Source organism: Ursus maritimus, unplaced genomic scaffold (genome assembly GCF_017311325.1).
Source record: "Ursus maritimus isolate PB19 unplaced genomic scaffold, ASM1731132v1 scaffold_15, whole genome shotgun sequence".
NCBI classification, from domain to species: Eukaryota; Metazoa; Chordata; class Mammalia; order Carnivora; family Ursidae; genus Ursus; species Ursus maritimus.
Window position 1 is genome coordinate 4,494,310 of NW_024423897.1, and position 12,053 is coordinate 4,506,362.

A 12,053-nucleotide genomic window follows, 5' to 3' on the forward strand; every position below is an offset into this window, starting at 1 on the left:
AACTCCTAAGAGCCTAATATATACAGTAGCTCTCTTTTTTATTACAAGACAATGTATGATCATTATCAGGAAATTAGAATAAGTAGATAAGCTAAAAGAAGAAAATAAATTCCTACTCATGGTTTACCATTGTTAATTTCCTTGTATAAGTCTTTTCAGTCTTCTTAAAATTATGGCTGAGAATGTACATGTTTTTTAAAATGCTTTTTTTCCCCTTTGTTGCAAAACTGTTCTATGTTCATAATGTCAGTATTTGTCTAAATTACCATTCCTTTTTTTTTTTTTTTAAGATTTTATTTATTTATTTGACAGAGATAGAGACAGCCAGCGAGAGAGGGAACACAAGCAGGGGGGAGTGGGAGAGGAAGAAGTAGGCTCATAGCGGAGGAGCCTGATGTGGGGCTCGATCCCATAACGCCAGGATCACGCCCTGAGCTGAAGGCAGATGCTTAACCGCTGTGCCACCCAGGCGCCCCTAAATTACCATTCCTAATGGCAAAATAATATTCAGTTGTTTGGATAGGCCCTGTTATGTATGTATATTTCCCCCCAGCTTTTAGCTATTACAAAACACATTGCCATGATCATTTCTTTAGCCTAATCTTTGCTTTTTTTTTTTTTTGAAGATTTATTTTTTTATTTGAGAGAGAGAGAGCATGAGCGGGAGGGTCAGAGGGAGAGGGAGAGAGAATCTCAAGCAGACTCCATTGAGCACGGAGCCCAACTCGGGGCTTGATCTCAAAACCCTGAGATCATGACCTGAGCCAAAACCAATAGTCGGTTGCTCAACTGACTGTGCCACCCAGGTACCCATAATCTTTGCTTTTATTACCATTGGATAAATTCTAGAAATATCTGCAGTATCTGGGTTAAAAGGTATGATGTTTAAAGACTTAGATGCACAGAGTCACGTTAGTCTCCAGAAGAGTTAGGTCAGTTTACATTCCCACCAGCAGTGTTTGAGAGTGCCTACTTCTTATCTGTGGGCCTTACTATTTTAAAAACAATACTCTTAAAGATCCTTCATGTGAAAACAGTGGCAAATGAAATTAAATCTCTCTTAAACTCTTTGAGAAGGATTCTTGATCTTTATGAAAACTGACAACCTTTTAGGAAAGTTTCCGTTAAAAACATACAAGCTTTAAAACAATCTCTCTCTCCTCTCTCTCTCTTTTTGTCAGAGAATTTTAGACGTAAAGGTAACTTTTAAATCTTTTAGGCCAGTGGTTTAGTGCTGTGTTTGGAAAGGATTGTGACCCATTAGTGATTGTGAAATCATTTTAATGGATTTTGACTTTGTTTTGATGAAATTTAGAATAGAAAATGTCAGCCTGCATCGTATGTAGTAATGGTAAGTTTAGGTACGTGCGTGCACGTGTACATATTATGTACATGGATGAATGTAGAGATTATTACTAAAATGTGTTTCTCGCTCAAGGTCATGGTCAAAACAATATGTAACATTCAGTAGTCTTTCCCTCTACACTGTCTTGTCCTTTTATAAATGATTTATTTCAGAAAGAAGTAACTTCTTTTTTTTTTTTTTTAAGATTTTATTTATTTATTTGACAGAGACAGAGACAGCCAGCGAGAGAGGGAACACAAGCAGTGGGAGTGGGAGAGGAAGAAGCAGGCTCACAGCGGAGGAGCCTGACGTGGGGCTCAATCCCATAACGCCGGGATCACGCCCTGAGCCGAAGGCAGATGCTTAACCGCTATGCCACCCAGGCACCCCTGAAAGAAGTAACTTCTGATTAGTGTTCTATTTAGAAGGAATACTTTATTTACTAGCTTTTGCATATTTTTGTTTCGCAGTGATAGATAAGGGCTCTCAGGCAGGTATGAGACCAGCCCTCGTAGGCTCTGGATGTCATAAAAGGTAATACTAAATCTAAAGTCTAACATGAAGCATATATTGTTATATGCATAATTTTTAGCAGCAAGCACTGACAGTTGACAAGTTATAGTCAGTGATCTCATTGAGTCCCCTCTCTGTCCCTAAACGGCTAATGCTTTGAACTAAGCAATGTCTCTGAGCCTTCGTTCTCTAATTCGTCAAGTGGTATCATAGTTTCTATCTCACAAGGTCGTTGCAAGGTTTAAGTAAATACGATGTCTGGTATGTATTACAGTCAGAACAACTTGCAGCTTTTATTTTTGATGCTGATTACATTTGAAACTCGGTATTGTGTCATGTGTGCACGAGTACGTGTCTGTGTGGATATGGACGGACTGTGGTGTGTATCTCCATGTCTAACCAGAATATCCATCCGTACTCCCTTTGTTTTTTGTTTTGTTTTGTTTTGTTTTCCCAGGGTTTCCTAGTCTTGAACTACTGGCTACATGGCTACCAAATGCCTAAGGGAGTTCTTCACAGCTGAGTTATGAAGCTGGAATTGGTTCTAGACGCTGGGTAGATGCAAAGCAGCCTAACTCTTCCAAGTACCAACGTTTCTCACCTCCGACTCCGGCCTCTACTTTGAGAAGGATACCTTAGCTTCACCGACTTCCAGTAGGACACAAGCCCATTTCCTCCCCCCATCAGTGAAAAAAAATCTAATGCTTCAAATGTAAACTGTTCATATAAAAGGAACGTAGAGTCTGTTTTACAGAAGTAAATCGACCATCAAGAGAAGACTGGCCTCTAATTTATATTGCTTTGCACTTTGGTCTGATATTAAGAAACAGCATTCTTCTTTGGTGAAATTTTGGGTGCCAAACACCTACCCAGAATGTCCAGGGCTTTCCTTTTCAGAAGTTAGCATTCTCCTTTTGACCGTCCAAGTCATTATGAATTCTGACCTGTATTAGGAACATGTTGGACAGTGGAAAAGTGTCTCTGGATTGTTTTAGTAATATTTTTTGGATTATACTTCCTTTCTGTACCAATTTCTTTTAATTTAAAGAACTATAAGCCAGGTTATATTATCTCCCAACAGGTAATATAGCTCTTTTCTTTTATTAACTGCTCTCTCTGTGCCCCAGCCATCTCCTGATATTTGGTGGAGTGACACTTTTACACGTGTGCTTGCCTCCTAATTTAAAATACTGTATCCGCATGTAGATATAATGTACATAACAGTTTAACCTCAAGGTTGCTGGAGTCAGGGCCCCTGTGCCTGAGACACTAATACAGAGTGTGTTCGCACTTAGCCATGGGCTGGGCTCAAGAACCTGATACCAGGGTTGATGTGGATTACCTAGAACCCTTCCTGCAGTATTCATATGGTATTTTTATTTTGTCATTGTCATTTTGTGTGTATGTGTGTGGTGTGTGTGCTTTTAATGGGCATCTTGTTTTAAAATGTAATTTCTGAAGTTTAACACAAAATGTTTTATTCGTTGTGTAGCATATATAATAGAGAGGTACCTTAAAATTTTTGTTGTTGTTCTTTTCGTCCTAAGTACTCCTGAGTACTAGTGGTCACTTCCCATGGTATTCATTTGACTTCACTGTCAAAGATCATTATTCTGTGCATTAGTAACCCTGGAAAGGCAGAAATGAGAAGGTCCTATTGACTGGGTTTCCTGGCTCTGGAATGCGTGTGTCCCGGCGTGGATGGCGCATCCTCACCAGGGCGGTAACAGGGCCCGCTCATATGGTGGAACCCGTTACACCAGGTCAGGTTGGTTCAGAGGCCCATCTCAAGTGGAAGGGTACTCGTACGTGGTGCAAAGCCTCAAGCTCATGAATCCCATTCCCGTCATCTCTGGTGTCACCTGCTGCTGTGGCCCTGGCAGGTTCTCCAAACTCCCAAGTGCTCTGCAGCCCGAATGTGTGAATGGCACTGTCACGCTGACCATGCATGGAAAGGACTTTGGCATTCGGTCGGCACTCCTTTTCCCTTGTTCAATATTAGGTTCTGATTTGCCCCTCGCCATTGTTTCCAAAGATTAAGGAATGTCAGTAACATTTTAAAGGACCAATAAGAACCTCCTGTTGACTAAACCCCTTCCCGTGGCAGCAGAGTCTACTACTAAAGGGAAGGCCCGGGGCTCTGTGTCGTCCGTTTGCATCGAGAACGGTGTGGGGATCAATGTGTGCGTATGTGATTCGTTTATTGGGTTGGCTTGGCTTTTTAGGTTTTCTTTTTTTCCTTTTTTAAAAACACATCCTTCCCTCCCACATGTTACCAAATTAATTTCTATTTTTGAGAAGTTGAGTCTCCAAGTGTAAAAAAAAAAAAAAAAAAAAAAAGAAAAGAAATCTCTATTCGTGAGGTGGATGTTGTAAGCTTGACAGTGGTTGTGGAAGTGAGTTAACTTTTCCCACTCTCCACGTGACAGCTTTATATCGAACTGGTTAGGAGAGCCCAGGGGTGCGGGAGGGGCGGGGGGAGGAGGCAATTCTTCTGAACGAATGGACTTTTTGTTGTTGTTTTTGCATGTTTAATCTAGAAGTTCTTGTTCCTTGGGAAATCACGGCCTTCGAATATGCACACAACCTTTGAATTGTGCCTACTGAATTATAGCAGGGGACTTTGGCACCCAAGGAATTCTGACTTTCTGGGATTATGGTAGAAATTCCCAGCCGTACCCTGGACTTTATTTTGCTAACCATAATTGAGCAACTGTAAATTACTGCTATATTAATGTTTTAAAGCACTGGGATAGTCTAATTCTAACTTGTAATTAATTATGTTTGCCAATTATCTGTTTGAAATAAATTTGTGTCTGAACAGCTATTGAAACCGTTAAATTGTACAGATATTATTCATGACAGCTTTGTACTGTGGAATGTGCTTAATAAAAAACAAAAAGTTTGACTTTTGTCCAATAAATTGCTAAGTAATGTCAGTAAATCAAGTATGAGTATTATGCAGTACACCTAATCTGGCTTCATGCAATTGTTACTTCAGCTACTAATTCAAAGCCAATACTCTTAATAAAGTGTTGCAAGACTCTCATGCTCTGTTAAGAAATTTTTCAAAATCCTATTAATGTTCTTTCAGTAATTCAGTGACATACCACTCAAGTTCATAGATTTAAAAAATCATCTGCTCTGTAAAGTGGAGTTGAAAGCAACTGCTTTTTGGCTCTTGAGAGGTTTCTGTGAGATAATGCTAGTGCGTGCCTTGGGGTGTTTCGCTGAAAGCTCACTTTCACCGCAGGACCCTGGAGCTAGCTTTCCCGTAAGTTCTTAACTCCTCCCGGGTGACAGGACAAATACGAAGCTGGCCCCTTCCGTGTCCCAGGTGGGCCTGAGGGTGAGCGGATCCTCAGGTTCTTGGAGAAGCAGGTGGAGCTAGGAGAAGCGCTCTTGCCGCCGGCTCCCTGTAAGCGGCGGACGTGGACTCGTTCGGTTCTCCACGTTTGCAGGTGCACACGTCCCTGGTTGAGTACTCCAGCGGGAAGAAGACCGTGCGTGTGTGCAGGGCTCTGCCCAGACGTCCCGAGTGGTAGCGGAGGTTTCCGGATGACTAGCTCTCCCCCCTGAGCCCACCAAATTGCTAACGTGGACCTGGGGGATGAGAGTACTTCTCTACGGTGCTGCCTCCACCGTTTTTCTTGTGTTTTAAAAATAAGTAATGTGTATATGGTTAAGAGAACCTATTTGCAAGCCACAGAAAGTGATTCTCTTTCACCCGTGACCCTCAGTCCCCTACTCACCATCATCCAGTTTTTGTATATCCTTCGACAGTGAATAATACTGTGTATAGCAGGCCGTGTGTACCTGTACATGTATGTGCGTATTGTACACACGTGTACACATCCCACCCCTTCTAACAGCGGCGGTAGCCTGCTATATGTGCTGTGCCGCGCTTTGCCTTTTCAGCTCCTGTCCTTAAGGAGACCCTTCCATGTCCGTGCATGTGATTCCGCCTCCTTCGTGGGCAGGACCGTGTAATATTTGATTAGCATAATTTATGTACCAAGTTCCTTGAGGTGGAGTTTAGGTTGTTTCTTGCCTTTTCCTATAGCAACTATCACCTTTCACAGCACTTTCGATCCCAGCCTGTGCTAAGTGTGAAAAACCATTGGTAGTTTGGATTCATCAGAGTGAACAGATGTTGAGCCCAAACACTGCTGCAGAGCGGGGAGGACCTCAGGTGTCACACGGTCTTAACCTCCGACTCTCACAGGGTTGGTGTTCGGTATATGATCGTTTGTTTCTTCCTCCACAGGTGAGGTGTTACTGCAAGAAATTCACAGCTACGAACGCATCCCAGATTGATTATGGAGACTCTAAGGTTTTGTAGAACTCCTTGGATGTATAATTAGGACAGAGTGGTGCTTTGCCATTTCAGCCTGTTGGTTTTCTATTAATAAGGAGAAAGGAAGTTGGGCCATCTGGCTAATACTCCCGTTACCAGTTAGCTGGGTGGCAGTATCCCCTTTGGACTCTTAGCTTCCCTATGTATAAATGAAGGTGTCACTAGTTCAAGCCCGGGAGGGTGCATGCCGCAGCTCTGGGCGATCTGTTGGCTTGCAGGAATGCAGACCCAGTAATGCCAGGTCTAAATTTTTAAGAAAAACTGAAAATCCAGATTACGTCGAGATTCAATTTATAAAAGTTGGCAACTTGTTTCGTGGGCGGAGACTTTTTGAAGTCATTCGCTGGAGCACCAGTCTGCCGTCCCTGGACCGACATGGTTTGGAGTAGTGACCTCTCGAAATATCGTGTCTAAGTTTGGCGACTGAACACTTGGAGAACAGAAGAGGTTCCAGAGAAAAGGGATAAATTGAATGATATGTCTTGCGACAAAGTGACCAGCGCACAGAATGTCTCAATACATGTTTCTTTAGGAAAAATGACCAAACAAGGGAGGGGTTTGAAAAGGCAAGAGGAGGAGGGGGAAGGAGCCAAGCGCTGGCAACCGCCGTCTTCAGTCACGTTGTGAGTGTTTAGACCAGCTGCCTGCTTTTGTGCTGGGACTGAGTTCACATTACAGCAAGGCAGGCTTGAGGCCCAGCCTCGACTTGGTCTTCCAGCTGGAGGAAATTCTGGGAGCTCCAAGACCTCCAAGCTCCTGCTTGTTTATTGCTTGAAGCTGGGTCTAAGACTTCACAGACACTCAAGCTTAGATGTGGGATGACTGCGTGCATGGCCATCTTCAGGTGCTTACCTGTCCAAAGATGGGGTGATGGACCCCACACACCTAATGCACCGAAACCCTAATCCAGTGTTTAAACATTTTTATTGGTTAGGTGTAGGCCATGTGAAGGAATTATAGTGCAGGTCTTTCGTAACATTTTTTGTCTGTGCATGTACGGTAAACTGGAAAGCAGAATCCTATAAATGGAGTTGTACTGCTGATTGCTTTCAACTTGATGGCTTTTTACTCATCCTGTCTCCAGGTTTTGCTTCATTGTATCTTTCAGAGTAGGTATGTTGTTGGACTGGCCTGGGAGAACGTAGGAGTGACGAGACCTAAGACTTAATCCGTAGTGGGACATGCCCGAAGAACAGCCTAAAGCTGGTGTTCTGGCAAGATCCCACGGAGTACAACTGAAGCTCCCAACCCCCGTTATCACCATCTTCGGATCCAGGGGACCCTTTTCGTTCTCACGTGTGTTTTACTTCCAAATACCCGGCAGCTCTGGGGGTTGAGAAGGAATGCTCTTAGAACACTGCAGACTTTGGAACTTGGTGTCACGTCCAGAGATGTCCCACGGGGGGTCACCAGTCTACCGAATGGCAGAGAGGAAAAGAGCATGAGCTTTGGGGTCGTCAGACCTAGCTTGAGATTAGAGCTCTGCCACCTGACTGGCAGCAGCCCCGAGGGCGAGGACATTCTCTGCCCTGAGTCTGCACTTCCCCTAGGAAGCAGAGATGGTATTTTAAAATCATCGCGAGAATTAAATGACATAACCTAAAATGCCTGGTCTAAAATCTAAATTTAGATCTACTTAGAGTGCTGTACCAGCACCTAATATACCTTCAATGCCAGCTGGTTTGGTAGCTTCTACCGTGGATTTTAAGCAGATGGGACAGAATGTCCAGAGCAGAGAAAGGTGTAATGAAGGTTAGGGCTCAGGATGGTGTGAGATGAGACAAAAATCCAATGTGCTCAGGCAGCCTGAGGCCCATCTGGGCCTCTTGAGGGGCACCACAGGAGCTGGCACTCGGCAGGATGCTGGTGGTCCCCAACGAGGACGTTTGTGACCGGGGCCGGGGCTGCTCAGTGGGTGCAGCTGAGGGAGAGCGACCAGAAGAACAGTATTTACGCCAAGTTACTTTTGTTAGTTTTTAAATTAAGAATAATCCAGCTTTAAAAGTCAATTTATATCTCAGGGGGTGTTTCTGAGAAGAGGACGAGACTTCAACATGCCAGTAAGCTCCGCGAATTGTAGTGTCTCCAAAGTGGACAAGCGAGAGTTTCACGTCCTCCGCGCATGCGTGTGTGTGTGTGTGTGTGTGTGTGTGTGTGTGTGTGTGTAGGCGGTGGGTCCGGGAGGGGAGTGGGCAGTGCAGGGAAGAGGGTGATTCAATGCCAACAACAGCAACAACAAGAATAAACATCACCACCACACAGTGAGTGCCAGGCCTGCTGGGAATGGCTTTACACATGTAATCCTCACAGAAGCCCTGTGTGGCATGTGTTAGAACCACCTGAGGAAACTGGGGCTCAGGTCTGTCTTGCTTGTGAGCAGCTGGGCTTGGCCTTGATTCCAGTCTGTCTTGGCTGCCACTGCTGACCGCTTAGCATGCTGTCCTCACCTGTCCCTCTCCATGCTCCTCGGGCACCGTGATCAGGGCCGGTGTTCTGGCCTACTGAGTAAGTCGTCCCCTTGCATCAACAGACCCTCTGCTCATCTTTTTTCCTTCCCGCTGGTGTGTCCCTGGCATACATTCTTTGGTCGTTAACACATGTGCGCCTGTGAGTTCAACCACGCACAAAGTTTGGCTGAGTGCAAGGAACAGGCCAAGATGGGTGCCCGGGCCGACTGTGGCCAGGCCGCGGGGCCATGCTGAGCGGTGGGGCCTCTATTCTGGCAGCAGTGGGCAGCCACTGATGGCTTTAAAGCCGACGCTGACCAGTTAGAAGACCGGTGTCAAGATTCAGGAGAGGAACGCTGGGGTCTGGAATAAGGCAAGACACCGAGGAGGTGAGAGAGGGCGGTTTCAGGGGCGGTCTAGGGAGAAGGCGGCGCTAGATGGGCAGCCGCGGTCGGTGTGTGCCTCCTGCGCGCCACTAGGTGGGGCTGTAGGGAAAGGAGGCCCGCCCCTGCTCGCAGGAAGCTTCCAGTCCAGAAGAAAGAGACGGCATGCCGTGGTTGCTCCAGTGCCCACGCACCCATGGATTCACGGGGTAAATCCTGATTGCGACAAGTGCCCTGAAGAGATGACGCCTGGCGGCGGGTGCAGCGGACCGCGGGACACCTGAGCGAAGACCTCAGTGATAAGCAGGAGCCCGAGGGGGGAATGTTCCAGGCTGGGGGAACCCAGACGCAAAGGCCGTGAGGTGGGTATGCCCACCTTGAGCAAACGGGCAGGAGGGGCGCTTGGTCTCCCAGACAAGGGAAGGAGGGCTTGGGGTCGAAGGTGACACATTTGGATTTGGACATTGCAGGTGCCTGAGACAGGGGCAAGGAGGCTGCCTCAGGCTGTCTGGACAGAGGCGAGGGGTGGCTTTCGAAGAAGAGCCCTGACTGAGTCGGGAAGAACGTAGCATCTAGGAAGGGGGCACGGGAGGACGAGCCTGCGACAGAGGCGGAGAAGGACCAGCTGGAAAGGTAGGGGCGTGCTACCCCGCGGTCTTGCAGGGCGGGTGGACGCTCCCAGAACTTGGGAAACCTGCTCTACACCGTTGCCTCGGGGCTGCCCGGCTTCCTGGGGAACAATGCCTGTCCACTCATCCTGCCGCAGGGCACCTAATCCCGCTTCCCCCTCCTTGGTCGCAGCGCCCCGGCTCCTGATGGCCGGGCTCTGGCTCTGGCGGCACACAGCACGCAGCCCAGGCGGCCCCAGTCTCTTGTCCTTGGGAGTGTTCCCTGCAAGCCCATCTGCACAAACAGACGGGGGCCAGGTCTGCGCCTCAGGAATGAGGAGATAAAAGGGACCATCGGGGCTTTTTCCACCAAAGGCGAAAGCATTTTGTAGAACGGGCTGCGAGTTTTTGTTTCAGGAAATTTCATCATGTCTCCAAGAAGGGGAGGGGAAAAATGAGGGAGGGGGAGGGTGGTGGTTGGGGCGGGGGTTGGGGGGGAGGAGAAGTTAATTGGCCTCAGATTTTCTCACTCCCTTTTCATGTTGGTAACACGAGGCGGCCCAGGTCAGCCTCAGGTCAGCGACGTTTGGGCTCTTTAGTGCCCCTCTGTGAATACCTCATTTCTGTAATAGTTTTTCCTTTAAAAACAGCTCTGCCTTCTTTGGCAGATGGTGACATTCCATTAGCATATGGAATATTTTTCAAAACACATCCGAAAGCATGTCTCTTACGGAGGAGACTGGGCAAAAGCAAATGAATGTTTGAAAAGTATGTTGGGAGCAACTCAACATTTAACAGAAGGCTCCCACTCCACCGCCCCCGTCCCACCCCTCCCCACCGTGGCTCCTGGATTGTTACTGTAACCAACAAGAGGGGAGGATTTTCCCCCAAAGCTTGTCTGTTGGCTGTGCTATGGCCATCACAATACATAGAAGGTAGCTAGAGAGAGCCCAAACCTAAGAGGATAAGGAACACATTTCCTGGACTGGAATAGACATTGGCAAGCCTTTGTGGGTGTGGCACTGGGGGTAGTGATGGATGCTTCTTGTTCACTGAACACCTATTGTGCTCCAGATGCTGTGTGTGGCATACATTGTTGTTTTTCTTTCTGAAATCCATCCACTACATGGTGGGCAGAGCAATCTCTTGAACACATAAGTCAGATCATGTCATGGCCCTGCCCAACACACTCCATTGTGCTGGGCATTGTACTTAGTTAGAATCAAGTTCAAACTCCTTGTTATGACCTGCAGCAACCTAGCACCTGCCCGCCTCTCCAATGATACTTCACTCTGTCACTCCCACTCCAGCTATGAGGCTTTCTTTCCATTCCTTATTTCTGCCTCAGGGCCTTTGCATGTGCTAGTCCCTCTGCTTAGCATGCATTTCCTCAGTCATTCATTATGGCTGCTTCCTCATCATTCAGGTCTCAGCTCAAATACCATCTTCTCCGAGGAGACTTCTCTGACCAGGTCACCTAGATCATCCCTAAATTACTCTCTATCGCACCCCGTGTTCTATTTATTCTATAGTACTTACCATTTTATTACTTTGCTTACTTGTATTTATTCAAGACATATTTATTGAAGGCCTGCTATGTGCTAGGTGATGAGATAGGCAGCAACAAGACAAATGTCCCTGCTCCTAGGAAGCCTACAGTATGACATGGGAAGGCAGATGATAAACAAATTGTATATTTTCTGACATCCCTTATCAGAAATATAAACTTCCTCAAGACAGAGACCTTGTTTGTCGTCTTCAGAAGCCATTTTGGGACGTGGTAACCACATTGCTTGTGGAATCATAGTTACATGAAGGACCGGACCCCATTTTATAAACAACGGTATTGAGGATAGAACAGGAAGTGGCTTCCAGAACGGCAGAGCAAGGATCTGAATCCAGTTCTGTCTGACTGGGAAGCAGGAGCTCCACAAGGCCTGCCTGGTCCAAGGCCTCTTGCAGGGTGCTTCTCCTACTGCTTCCTTCTCCCAGCCCAATGTCTGGGTCCTACCTGTCTCCCCACATCCATCTGACCTATCCCATGGCTGCACCTTCAGCTCCCCACTCTCTGTGTCACTTTGGGCCATGTCCTTTAGCTCGCTGAGCCCCATCAAAAGTGAGAATTTAAACCACAGTAGATTCGCTAAAGCTCCAGAGATTCTGTTATCTTGAGTTGTGATCAACCAGTCTGTAAACTGTGTTCAATAATAGTTACAAAAGTAATTTTGATGTTCGCATCTCTAGCTGAATAGTAATGTCAAGGTCCAACATGGTCTCAGGGGCTACCTCTTCTCACACTATTAGTTCTAGCCCTCTACTCTGTTATCTGTTGATCCACAGATAGAAGCCTAATTCACACTTGCCTGGGCAAAGAAGGGCGTTTATTGGCTCAGGTTACCC

At 46.4% G+C, this 12,053-nt stretch overlaps 1 protein-coding gene across 4 annotated transcripts in view; it reads left to right on the top strand.

Moving 5' to 3' along the window:
• FBXW11 (F-box and WD repeat domain containing 11) overlaps positions 1–4,907 on the top strand; it is a 118,007-nt gene extending 113,100 nt beyond the window's left edge. For all 4 annotated transcript variants that reach the window (XM_040630294.1, XM_040630297.1, XM_040630296.1 and 1 more), the window contains one exon: positions 2,316–4,907. The gene's annotated coding sequence lies outside the window, so the exon portion shown is untranslated. The remainder of the gene's footprint in view (positions 1–2,315) is intronic.
• The last annotated feature ends 7,146 nt before the right edge of the window (positions 4,908–12,053 follow it).